At 40.6% G+C, this 12,167-nt stretch overlaps 1 protein-coding gene and 1 long non-coding RNA gene across 3 annotated transcripts in view; one reads left to right on the top strand and one right to left on the bottom strand.

The window, feature by feature from the left end:
• Nucleotides 1-12,167, top strand: part of CLUL1 (clusterin like 1) — a 61,312-nt gene that overhangs the window by 22,840 nt on the left and 26,305 nt on the right. The gene's annotated exons all lie outside the window — the stretch shown is intronic.
• LOC138066015 (uncharacterized) overlaps nt 8,281-12,167 on the bottom strand; it is a 28,881-nt gene continuing 24,994 nt past the window's right edge. The window contains exon 6 of one of the 2 annotated variants that reach the window (XR_011139153.1): nt 8,281-12,020. This is a non-coding gene — a long non-coding RNA (uncharacterized lncRNA). The remainder of the gene's footprint in view (nt 12,021-12,167) is intronic. The other variant, XR_011139152.1, reaches the window with a different exon arrangement.

Below are 12,167 nucleotides of genomic sequence, written 5' to 3'. Positions count from 1 at the left end.
TTCGAAGCAGTGACAGAGGGCAGACAGCTGCAGGAGACCAAATACGTTTGTGCAGCAAAATACCCATGGCCTGGCTGCCACTTCTGCCCAGGCCAGAGCTCTGCAAAAACAGGCTTGTCACTGCTTCTGCTGCAGCCTCCGAGGTGGCAATTTTTGGCAGGGGCCTGGGGAGGGCAGCTCTCTCCGAGCAGCCCCAGTAGGAGCTCCTCTCCTCACCGGGCTGCAGCAGGACTGGCTGTGCTGGCCGTGCGCCCAGCTCCCCACGGCAAGTTCTGCTCCTTGCACCTCCTTTTTGGAGGCCCTGGCCCTGGCCTCCCATTTGTGCGGCAGCCTGGCGAAGCCCTTAGCTGCCTCGGCCTGGTGCAATACATTTGCGCAGAAAGAGCTCCCGGTTCAGTTATGAAAGGTGTGAATGCGCTGGTGGAGGGGTCTGCAGGTCCGGGCAGGATGTAGATAATCTTCCAGGGAAGCAAAGTTCCAAAAGGCGGTTCATCAAAGAAAACATTTTAAACGTCTTAAGTAATACACTGTCTATCAAGCCACAGCTAATTTCCTGTGCGGAGTAAGCCTATATCCATCACATGAGAGGCTGTAAAATAGGAAGGGAGTTGCCATTAGTTTTCAGCTTAAGTAAAAATAGTCCTTGAAATTCCTGAAGTCTATTTACAATATTCTAATGAGTTTAACTTGCTCTTTTCAAACTTTGCCTGGGAATTAAAACCTGATCTGTGAATTTAGGATCCCTTTAGTGTTTCTACTTCACCTCCTAAAGATGAATTCTGAGGTGCTAAATTCCCTCACTTCCTACACCCATCACCATCAGCTAGGACTAGGCTCTAACTGGACACGAGTGGATGAATAAAGTATCAGCAAGCAATACTTCACATCAGATGTGTCAGAAAGGGAGGTAAAAAAGAGACAGAAAATCGTATGTTGTTAAAGTGTGTTGCGAAGCATTGCTCAAACTCATCCCAAAGAAAGAAAGGGTCGGTGAAAGAGACAGCAGATTTTCCTACAGATTTACAGATTTATATTTACTTGATAAGCTAGGTAGAGTCTTGCTAAAACATTAAAGACATTTTTGTACTCAGTGTTCACATAATGATGTGGAAACAGATGCCAGAAATAGTCTCGAGGGAGGAAAAAGAAACAGTGAACTAGGAAACTAGGCTCCTGTTAGGGCAGATAATTAGAATATCTGAAGAGTGACAAAATTCCAGTGCCAAAACGGCTCCATTTCAGGTCATGAAGGAGGTGCCAAGAAGATGGGATATAGAAAGACCTCACAAAAATGTTAGTTTCTGTTTAGCTTATTGTGAAATCTGCTTCACAAACATATTCTCTCCCTTTTCATCTTTCCTATTTAGTTTGTGCTTTCATTAGTTTATTTTCTGTCCTTTCAAAAATTTACAATTTTTTTCCCAAAAATTTTACAATCTCTGTCTATCACAGGGATTTACACCAGCTCCAACAAACGATGGCTTAGGTGCACCAGAACTAAATTACACACAAGAGCCAGAACCAGAACAGCACCAGGACCAACTATAGACAAATGGATTCCAGCGCCGCTGGGACCCGTGTGAGATCCACCCGTTCAAGTTTGCAAGTCAATTTTGCAGCCGGGGGACTGAGTGCAACAGTCACCCTGCACATAGTTCCCCTTCAGGACAGGAGAAGCCTGCTGGTGCAGATACTCTTCTTTACATTGGGCTGTGTAAGGGAAGGGGGAGGAGGAGGCATCTGGCAGCAAGGAACAAAAAAGCAGGAAAGAACGGGGGGATATTTTGCTCTGCTCCATCGAGTAGCCCTGCCCTGGTCCCATTTGTTGTGCAAGAAAAAACTGCCTGTCAGCAACATTATTTATGGCACTGCACAGGCTGAGTCTGAGAATCAGGAAGCCAAATCCATTTTCCCTGATGTAATTCTCCACCCAGGCTATTATATTTTTAGCCTTCCTAAGAAAATGAATCTTATATGATTTTTGCAATCTGTTTCTACACCCATCTATCTGTCTTCTCTCAGTCTCTTCCTAATAACTTTGCAACTCAATTCACTGATTTCAGTCAGATTTGACGGAAGGGCACAAAAAGACTTAGGGGCACCAAAGGACATTTCGCCGGGGGAGTTATCTGTATAGCAATGACAGAAAGCATGAGGAACTTGAGAGGAGGCATGGGGCAAAATGGCATGTTCATGAAGGCACAAAGAAGAAATGGCATGATTCACTGAGAGACATATAGGAGATGGGACACAATCTGTGGTAAACCAGATCCAGCCCTTACAGAGCAACTTAGCCATTGCAAGGCTCCTGGACCCGGAGGAGTCTTGCATACCTTTAGCTGAAGCCAGAGGGTAATGGTGATACATCAAGTGCAAAACTGAGCACACTTCATGGCATTCTCTTTATCTCTTCACTGGTGGGATATCAGACGTAGACAAAGAGCACTGGAGATAAACCAGATGATGCACAAATTCATAGATCCATAGAGGGTGGAAATAGGAATAAGAAGGGACCCCAAAGACATGTCAGTAGCAGAGGTGATGGCATTCCTAATAATAAAACAAGGGGCTCTGATTTAATCTATGGAATGACCAGACACAGAAGGAATTTAAATGGAATTTTTCTGCCTGCAGAGCAGTAGATTGAGCATGCAGAATAAACTGCTGAGCAAGAAGAGCATAAACATTTTGAAAAAGGTGTGGTATGCAAGTATGGGCTAAAAAGTGTTGTGGAATTTATCTAGGAGCTCAGAGAGAGGCATGCTTAATTAGAAAGGACTCCTACTTTCCTTCTGTCCTGAAAGGTCTCTCGTTTGCTATTAGCAACTCAGCAGGGGCTGTATGATACAATTACTCATTAGGTAAAGGAATTTCAAACCTTTGCTCTAAGAGGAGCCTAGACTTGTCACTCAAACTCAATCTTGCATCCTTTTCATGAGCTTGAGCAGTACTTAAAGGAGGATCACAGAGCCAGGCCTTATTGTTGTTTTGTTTGTGAGTGCTCAGTTTGAAATCAAGAGTTTGCTTCCGGTTCTATACGCTGTGCTATAACACAGCTGTCGTGCACACACACAATCCTCCTGCTACAAAAGGCTGGGACCGACTAACTTTGTTTGTGTAAGCTCATTTCCCTTGTGAGGTATGTTAGCTACAGCCTCTCCTTTTCTAATAAAATCACTAACTGTGACTTCAATAGCTGTGTTTTATACTCCGGGTAGAGGGAAAGATGCAGACAATCAAGTAACATAGCTTTGTGACTGTGCCGCCAGTAATGATTAGTCTTCTGTATCGTCATACTGTTGTTGCTGTAGCTTTTATGGTTTAAGGGTACAAGAAAGGTACTACTTTTTATTAGATCAATTGACCTAACTGGAAGAATGGGCAAAACTTTTAGATGTGTCCTTTTTCAACTCCGTCAGCCACGCTAATAAAGGATACTTCCTCCCTTTACAAATTTTGCTTTTCTGATTAAATCTCTACAGACTAAAAACTCCACTGACTTACAACACTTTCAACATTATTCCTGTGTGTCACTCGTCAATAAGTAATAAACAGAAATATCAAGTTAATGTACATCAAAGGTATTTAGAATAAAATCTTCAAATTAAACAGGAACATATGTAGCTCACATATCTTTATTTGAATAAAGAATATGGAAAAACTAACAAAGTGTACTATTTCAGCCAGTCTGTTTTCCTCAGAAAACTTTGCTGAGTAAGACACTGAAATGTTAAACTTTGTTGCTCTTTCCATTTCTGTTGCTTAAGGAATTTTCTACAATATGGGTGAATGTGAGTTGGGAAAATAACACCATCTTAACATGTTTTTTATAAATGATTTTGATTTTCTTTTGTTTTGCCAGAGATTTAATGTTTCTTTTGATATCATAATGCCTGCTTTTGCAAGGAGTGCTTGGGACAGCAGGCAAAACAGTCTTGCTCACTTCCGTTCTCATATACAGAACAAAAGTGAATGGCTACCAAAAATTGTTGACTTATCTTAGGTGGATAGTGAGGAACTAGCAAAATCCTACAAAATTCTCAAAAAGAGACCGAAAAAAAGGAAGCAAAGTTATCCAGAAATAACACCATTTAGTTTGTGAACAAATCAAAGAGCAGCATCTCAGGTTTCTCGGAAGCCACTTAATGGGCTCAGGTGCTCCTATGGGGCATATTCTGCAAGCCAACTTCTTCTACGAGACTTGTGTGTGGGAATCTCTTTGCTTTCCTCAGTGGAAATGCCACCCAACCTACTGAAGGACTGAATTTATTGCCTTTGATTTTTCAGGGATTCTTCAGTGGGCAAGAGAGCTATTTCCCCTAAGGAAGTGGATTTTCTGTCAGCAAGTGAGCCATTCCCCTGCAGAACACTAGCGCTTTTACAACAGGACCCACTTTTGTGGAATCCTGTAATTTCACATGATTTCCACAGAAATCTCCAACAGTAGATACCCTGGACAGCTGACTGATAATGTTCTTTACTTAATATATCAAAAGCCAAGGCTGAGTCTGGAGGATAGGTACTTTCCATCCCTGAATACTTTCTTCCGTACAATTGGTTACAGAGACATTAGGATTTAACTCCCTCATGACTTCCTTACAAGGTTACTCTAGTTAAAGAGCTATACACTGAAAAATGGAAAATCAGATTTTCCTCTTTAGAAAAGAGGTTCAGAAGTTTTCTGCCAAAATGTACTATATCTCCATTGTGCAAGTAGACAGACAAAAAGCACATTTAGAAAATACGACGAAGAAAATAGTCAAGCTAGTGGCCGTAAATTCAGGGTTATGGAAAACGTCACAAGGGACAAAAATACCCTTTCGTCAGGCGGTGTATAAGCAGTGTAAATTCTTCTGTCCTAAGCAACCTGAAATAAGATAAAATTCAGCATGAATGGGGTATACTGAGCAGTTATTGCTGCATTATAGTAAAGCTGAATAGGCCTGGGTTTTGCAAATACTTTGGGTTACTTTAATGACCTACCTATTAAAAAGAAACTAGACAATAAGGTGAATACCTTTGTTCTTCTCCGATTTAGACTTGGTATGTTATCAGATAGGAAGTGGCATTTACCTTTAATTAGCTCTTACTGGTGGGATAAATCCTCTAGTCCTTACCCAGATTTGTTGTACATGGTGTTTTGCTTGCCTAGGATTAAATAAAAACAAAATGCATCCCGTACCAAGTGCTTTACAGAAACAGAAAAAATCTACCTTATTGTGATCATATCTCCTTATTCAGCAGTCCTATGCAGCCGCCTTGTCATCTGCTAGCATCACAGTGCAAGCATTCATAGGCAGGACATAGAGGAAAACACCTTATCCAATTAAAGAAAAAAGAATAGCTAGACAAGAAAGATGTGTTTACCTGTGTAATGGTATTTGGTCAAAACTCATCTCTTCTGAAAACAGGCTGCTCCTGCACGGGTGGGTGCACTGCATGGTTTCTCATCCTATGGCTAGTATTGCTGGCAGCCCAACACCATTCAATACCATATTGACCCCTTGACTCAAAGCGGTTTATAAAGGCTATAAAAGGTCAGATAACTCATGAGCACATCTCTCAAACCTGCGATTTCTCCAGGGAAGTCTTCCTCCCCAGACAGCCCTATCTACGCTGTGCAGACAGGATGAGCAAAGCTTCCTCTGACTTGGAAGCATTAGTTGCAGCTCTCGGCAAAGTGAATCATCCTGATAGTTCTCTGCCAGTGAAACTGGAAGATGATTTATAGAGAACATCTGAGGAAAACTTCTGATTGCCTAGGCTATGAAGATGTCTTGTAAAATCTGCATTGGCAAACACAGCCACATAACTGGATTCTCGATATAATTGTCTCCAGTTGCATATGCAAATATAGTTTTCATAAACTCACAAAATGGAAGCTATCTGTCAGCATATCCCTTTCATTTTAGCATCAGTTTCTTGGCTACTTGGAACACAGTGAATAAGAAATGGAAGGGCAAGACCTTGCGGGACCCAGCTGATAAGTGAGAAATAGACAGATTATGTGTTAAGGATATAGACTTGGTATTTCTGGCAAATGTCTGCATTTAAGTGGACTGTTCACATGATGTGGATAAATGTTGTGAGCTGTTGACAAAATTAAAATTTTCTTTTTTCTTTTTTCTACATGACATGAAAAATCCCTTTTCTACTTTTGCAGTAAGTCCAAACACCAAGGCTTACGCTTAGCAGCTAATGCCATGTAATTGCAAGCAAACATTACAAACATAAGTTGAGTGAAGTTTACGTGGTGATTTTATTTATGAAAAGAAACTGCTTTAAGGGCACTTAATAGAGTGAATGCAACTGCTCAGCTGCTTCCACATGGAAGAATGTTGATACACATTTCTTCTTAATATTGACCAATGTTGAAATAAGTAGATTATAAGGCTTTATTCTCTAAACTGCTCCCTGCCCTGACAACAGTTGCACGTCAAGATGCACAAAGGATCAGTGAGCACTTTACATGACTATCTCAGTCCTAAAAAATATTTGCTGGATTGCCTGAAGAACAGGCTTTTGATGGGGTTTAACTGGTGAGGATTGACCTAGTATAGAGCACAAACCCTGATGATAAACTGATTGGTTGCTCATGGCCTTTAGGCAGAAGATAAAGCATTTTGTTGAAGCAGCTTCTGTCAAAATGTCTCTACATTCATTCCTCTGAACAAAAAAGAAATTTCTTCTAATAGCTCTGAAGCTAGAATAGGAGAGAAGCTCCTCTTTTAGCTGAAGGGAATGGAAAGAGAACTTTCACATGTACACTTAAAAGAAGGAACAAATAAAGTCAACCGCTACCAGCACTTCTGCGTATGAAAGCATACAAGTTTTAAAAACTGAAATAGCTTATTTTTATGCCTGAACACTCTAAACATCTAAGAGGGTACTTTGTGCTGGCCCTCAGAACAGGTTGCAAAATGAGGTACATATCTTCTGCTTCTACTTCTGTTGCTCAAGAAAAGTGGAAGTGGCTTTTAGACACAATCTGACATTAAAACAACTAACATTTTCTAATGTTGTTATGTGCCGCAGGGCATGACTTTTTCTTAAAGTTTCTTCAGTAGCTGTTCCATTCTGAATTTCGTGTGGGTGTGTACATTTCTTCAGATCTTAAATCTGTTCCCTGAAGCCTGACCCAGATGCTACTCTTCTTGTCATGTGTAGTAAGAACAGAGAGGTTAGATGTGGCTTTACTAGTGGTAAGTCCTTTGTTAGCACAGTGACATGCAAGGTGAAGTAGGGAGCCCCATACTACTTACTTAAGTGATGACACCTCTTCTATGAACCCAGTATTTATGTACCCATGCAGCTATTTTAACATTTTAGCATTTTAAATAGATGGGGATTTCTTTTTCTCTCATTAATGTTCGTGTAAAATGTATGTATGTTATAGAAGAAACACCTGTGATCTCCTTGAGGTCTCAAGTCATGGGAATTTATAGCTGTAAGAAACTTGCAAAAAGAGAACACACTACCAGAAGCAATGTATGGATGCTATGAGACTGCAACAAGGAACTGTGGCAAAAATTAGTGCTGATTTCATTGAAAAAGTGAGATCTGAATGCTCTATAGCTCTACAGCATTATGCCATTTGATGGGGAGATGGGGAACTGGTGTCATTTATCCCTTTGATGCTTCTGTGTTCCTAACATGAGAAAATGTTTCCCATATAAAGGTTTCAGTCAGCGATAGTGTTAACCTCTTTGAGCTATCCAGCCTGAAACACAGACCTTTCTTCTCTGCCCCAAACACTTACACTGCTGGTTACATGGCCCCTGCTTACCGGTGACCCTGGCATGCTTGCCCCAGTTGCTTGTCTGTTTGGTTTCAACAGTATAAAGACAGTATCTCCCAGTTGCAGTCTGTTGCCTCCACTGGCAGCTAAGGACAATGCCTAAATTCGGCCTTTTAGGTAAAGATTTTGTTGCATTTTTTGTTAGGCTAAAGAATCAGAGTTTGAGAGTTTTTCTTAGGAGAGCTGAGAGGGAGAAACTGCTTCTGGGGAACAGGGTTCAAGAGCAAGTGCGCAGGTGTTTCAGTACTACAGATGATCACATAGAGAAACTATGCACCTACTCTAATCAAGTTCAACTCCCTTTTGGAGCCATACACAACACTTATTTTTAGAATTGGAGAGAGATCTGTCACACAAAGAAAACTAAACCCAAAAACTACCAGTGGATGCCCTAGTGCTGACTTACATTCTTTAGATGATGAATTGTTGGACTGAGGGATTCGTGTTATATATAAAGGAAATGATGAACAGGTACAAAATGTGAGTTCTCAGGTAACTGACTGTATTCTGGGTGTAGCTGATATATTTGCATTTATTTAATCTGAAAATGTAAAACTTGATTTTACTTGTCCTTCAGGTTTTATATCCTTCTACTGTGAGACAGAAATTGAAAGTGCATCTTTCACTTGTTATCTTAATTTCATCACATTGCGTTTTATGTCCCAGCTGAGATCACAATTTGTCTGATAAACACCTTACATAAGATGAACAATGCACGCGGTTTGGATACAGGTATGCTCATATTCCATGAGAAGGGTAGCATCACTTCAGATTCCACCTAACCAAACTATAACAAAGTGACTGTCCTCTTGTAGACAGCAGAATAAAAAAGTTTTCTGAAGAACTTTCAATTTAGGATTTTTCAATTTGATGCATCCTGTTTTGTTCAGCCAGGGAGAACAGAAGGATAATCCTCCCCAGACTGAAGAAATGTAAAATACACTGCGGTTACTGTATTTTCATTTTGGAAAAGTTCATCTGGTTTAGCCTCCTGTGTATGGAAACATGTACCTGACCCCAATATTTCAGCCAAAGATTAGTGGAATAATGATGCTGCCTTCACTATTAATAGAATGAGTTCAGGCTGATTAGTCAAGCTTAACCTACTTGTTTTCACAAGGTCTTCGAGTTTACTTCTGTTTAAATGAGAATAGAAAGCTCTTCACTGATGTTTATTAAGTACGAAAACATATTTTTTCTGTATTGGCAGTGAAAAGAAGTGAATAGTTCAAAGATGTCAAACAAACATTTTAAAGAATACTTTGCAGAATAAGTGACATCTGTCTTCTTTGTTTCCCCAAATTTAGTGAAAATAGCCCGTTCATGAAATGTCAGGAAGAGATCCAGCATCAAATTCTTTTGTTAGGAGACGAGCAAGAAATATTATTTTGTGCATTTATTAGTCAAAAGAATGGGTATTATTTCCTTATAAAGAATGGCATAAGCATCATTTAATGGAAAGCGCTACTTTACTATCAGGAAATTGTAAGCTGCAGTTCTGTATAGTAGATATTAATTAAATGCTGCTTGATCTTGATGAAAGGAAATCTAAAATCTGAATTTTATTCTAGGTAAGATGCACACAAGATATTTAAGAATTTCAAGCCATTTTATCTATCAAATTAAATGTATTGGCCAGATACTTTGTTTGCCATCAGCTTTCCCAAGAAAGACTTCACTATATCCTTCTCACTATATCCTCTTCACTATATCCTCCTCCTTTAGACAGTGACAGCTAAGGAGACAATTAAGTCCAGGCAGGAATCTCACGGATGCTAATCAGGACAGGAGGCTTTTTATTTGATAACAGTGATAACAGTGGCTAGTGGAACGACAGTTCACCCTGGAGCTATGGCTCTTAAACTGAAACTACAGATGAGTTCCTGGGCAGTTTCTACAACTGTTCCTTGTCTCCCTTGGGTTCATCGCCCAGTTAGTGAAAGTTGTTCTGAGTATCATAACATGATATATCATGCCATGTCTGTTTCAGTGCATCGAAACACACCTCCTAGAGGCCTGGTCCCTTGATTTTGCAGGTTGAGGACGTGAAGTCCCTTATCAGGGTTCAGTGGACAGGGTGAGATGGCTAGTTGATGTGCGTATCTGATGGGTCTAATATCAATCTAAAAACTGAATGCAACCTGGACCCAGAAATTGGAAGTGACAGCTTGCATATTCCCTGAGCATCCTCACCTGCAATGAAAATGTTATTTATCGATCTGAAAAGATACATAATGATCTAATTCTCTTTCAACCACAGCACTGAACTATCAGACTGAAGCTTATCTGTCCCGACTTATAATAAAAAACAGTCTGGTAGAGTGGCCTCAAGGACCACAGGCTTTCAGGTCTAGGACTGGGGCAGAGGAGGAGCTGTCTGCGCAGCCGACCACAGGTGACTCAGCTCCTAGGAGAAGCTCGCTGGAGGCAATTTCTAACATCTGTTTTGAGAAACAGCTGTGATTTGCTGATTTACATAAATGAGATGCCTCCCTGGAATGAAATGTCTCCAGAGAAAAATCAGCATCTGGGCAAATAAGACAATCAGGAAGGATGTGGTACTGTGATATATAGAAGTCAGGTCTCCCATCTCTCTATCCATGTGCTAAATATCTTTCTTGGGTGCCTCTTGTTTTCACAGGAGATTTACAGTGGGCTGTGTTAGTACTGCAGCCTCCTGGGACTGCCATGTGGAAGTTAGTAGCTTATGACTAATGCTGAGTCTCTGGTCATGGAATTTGAGCTGACAGACATGCATCCATCTCTCTGTCAGTGCAGAATCCTTGCCCAGGAAGTGTTTTCCAGTCCTTTGTCCAGTCTGTGTTTTCAGAAACAAGAATTTCCCTTTGGACTCTATTCCAGGCCAACAGTGCCAGGATATTTTCCCTTATGCTTAGGCTAGTTTTTCTCTACTTTGATCTCTTTGCGTTATGCTGCACAGTTCTGTTGTGTTCTCTGCCGCCAAGCCCAATGGCGTTGTTCCAACATTTCACTCTACACTCTTGCATCAAATGCTCAATTTCTCCGGTAAAGCCTTTCCTTGAAAAAGGCCGTTCCCCTGGTCCTTAATCAATATATATTTTTGAATGGACTCTGTGAAAAAGCTTTTCATATGTATACCCGATAAACGCTTTCCCAGTCCTGAATGTTGTTTTGTGTACTGGTAGGAACAGCAGGGAGAGAGGAAGTGATAATCAGGAGAAAGGAAAGAAACAATACTAGAAATATTTTACATTCCCCAAAATGCATGAAACTGTGCCTATCATTTCACCATTAAACGTGAGATTCGGCTGTATTCCCCAGAGCATTTTGAAATGACAAGCATAGTTTTTGCAGTTTGGAGAATGTTAAGACATTTCTAAAATTTATCATATAGCAAAGACAGCCTTCTCTGGAATTTTTTACCAAGTTAATTTGCCTGTGGCAGCTTATTTCCTATTAAAAAGTAAACTTATCACTTCTAATGGTCTTGTGTGCATACCTGACCTACATGGAAACTGCCTTTCAATCCTATGTGCCAAAGATATATATTTTAAGGAAAGGGAACAGTTACAAATAATATAATTGAAAAAAAAACACAAACAAAGCAAAACTCAGAAACAAGCAGGGGAAAAAAATCCCTGTCTTATGAAAGCAGGTTATCTTCTTAGCCACAGGTAAATTTTCCACAATAGTCATCTCTCTCAAACATATAGGGCCTTGCTATCTGATCAGCTACAGCTTTTTAAGTTTATGTATACATACGTGGTGCTTCATGTTCTCCATTGCTCACTCACTCAAGCATACCAAAGTGCTGTGAACGTGGTCTCCTCCGCTTGCTGGGCACGAGGATGAGCGAGATGTTCAGTTCTGTGTGCTATACGGTGTTCTAAACCCCAAAAGTAATTTTAGGTTACTTGTCTTCACCTTCTGTTTGGCCCACGGCAGGTAGCAAAAAACAATCCTGAATACATCTATGCTAAGCACCTGTTAATTCAGGGGGCAAGCTTGCGCTCAAGCCTGATTGTCCACACTGTCTGCATGATTGTTCAAGCTACGATCAGTGACCAAATCAAGCTGGTAGGCTCACAACTAGAAAAATCCAGGAACATGGGAGGAAATGGCCCTGTCCTCCAGGCAGTGTAGAAACAAGCCTTTTGAGCCACACAGTTCGGCAAATTAAAGTCCAAATTTTCACATGACTTACAAAGACCGAGGAGATCCAGCCAAGGAGACCTGCCATCTGGAAAGGAAATTTTGGGTGGTTAGCACATCTGAAAAACAGACCCTTTGTCATCATGCCTAATTAACCAGGTTCCTCTCTAGCTTAATAAACCTGCATAGAGAAAATTGACCCTAATCCTTATATGCTTCTGATCTCACCTATGGG

The sequence above is a fragment of the Struthio camelus genome, chromosome 2 (assembly GCF_040807025.1).
Source record: "Struthio camelus isolate bStrCam1 chromosome 2, bStrCam1.hap1, whole genome shotgun sequence".
Classification (NCBI taxonomy): domain Eukaryota; kingdom Metazoa; phylum Chordata; class Aves; order Struthioniformes; family Struthionidae; genus Struthio; species Struthio camelus.
This window is presented reverse-complemented; position numbering and strand designations above follow the sequence as displayed.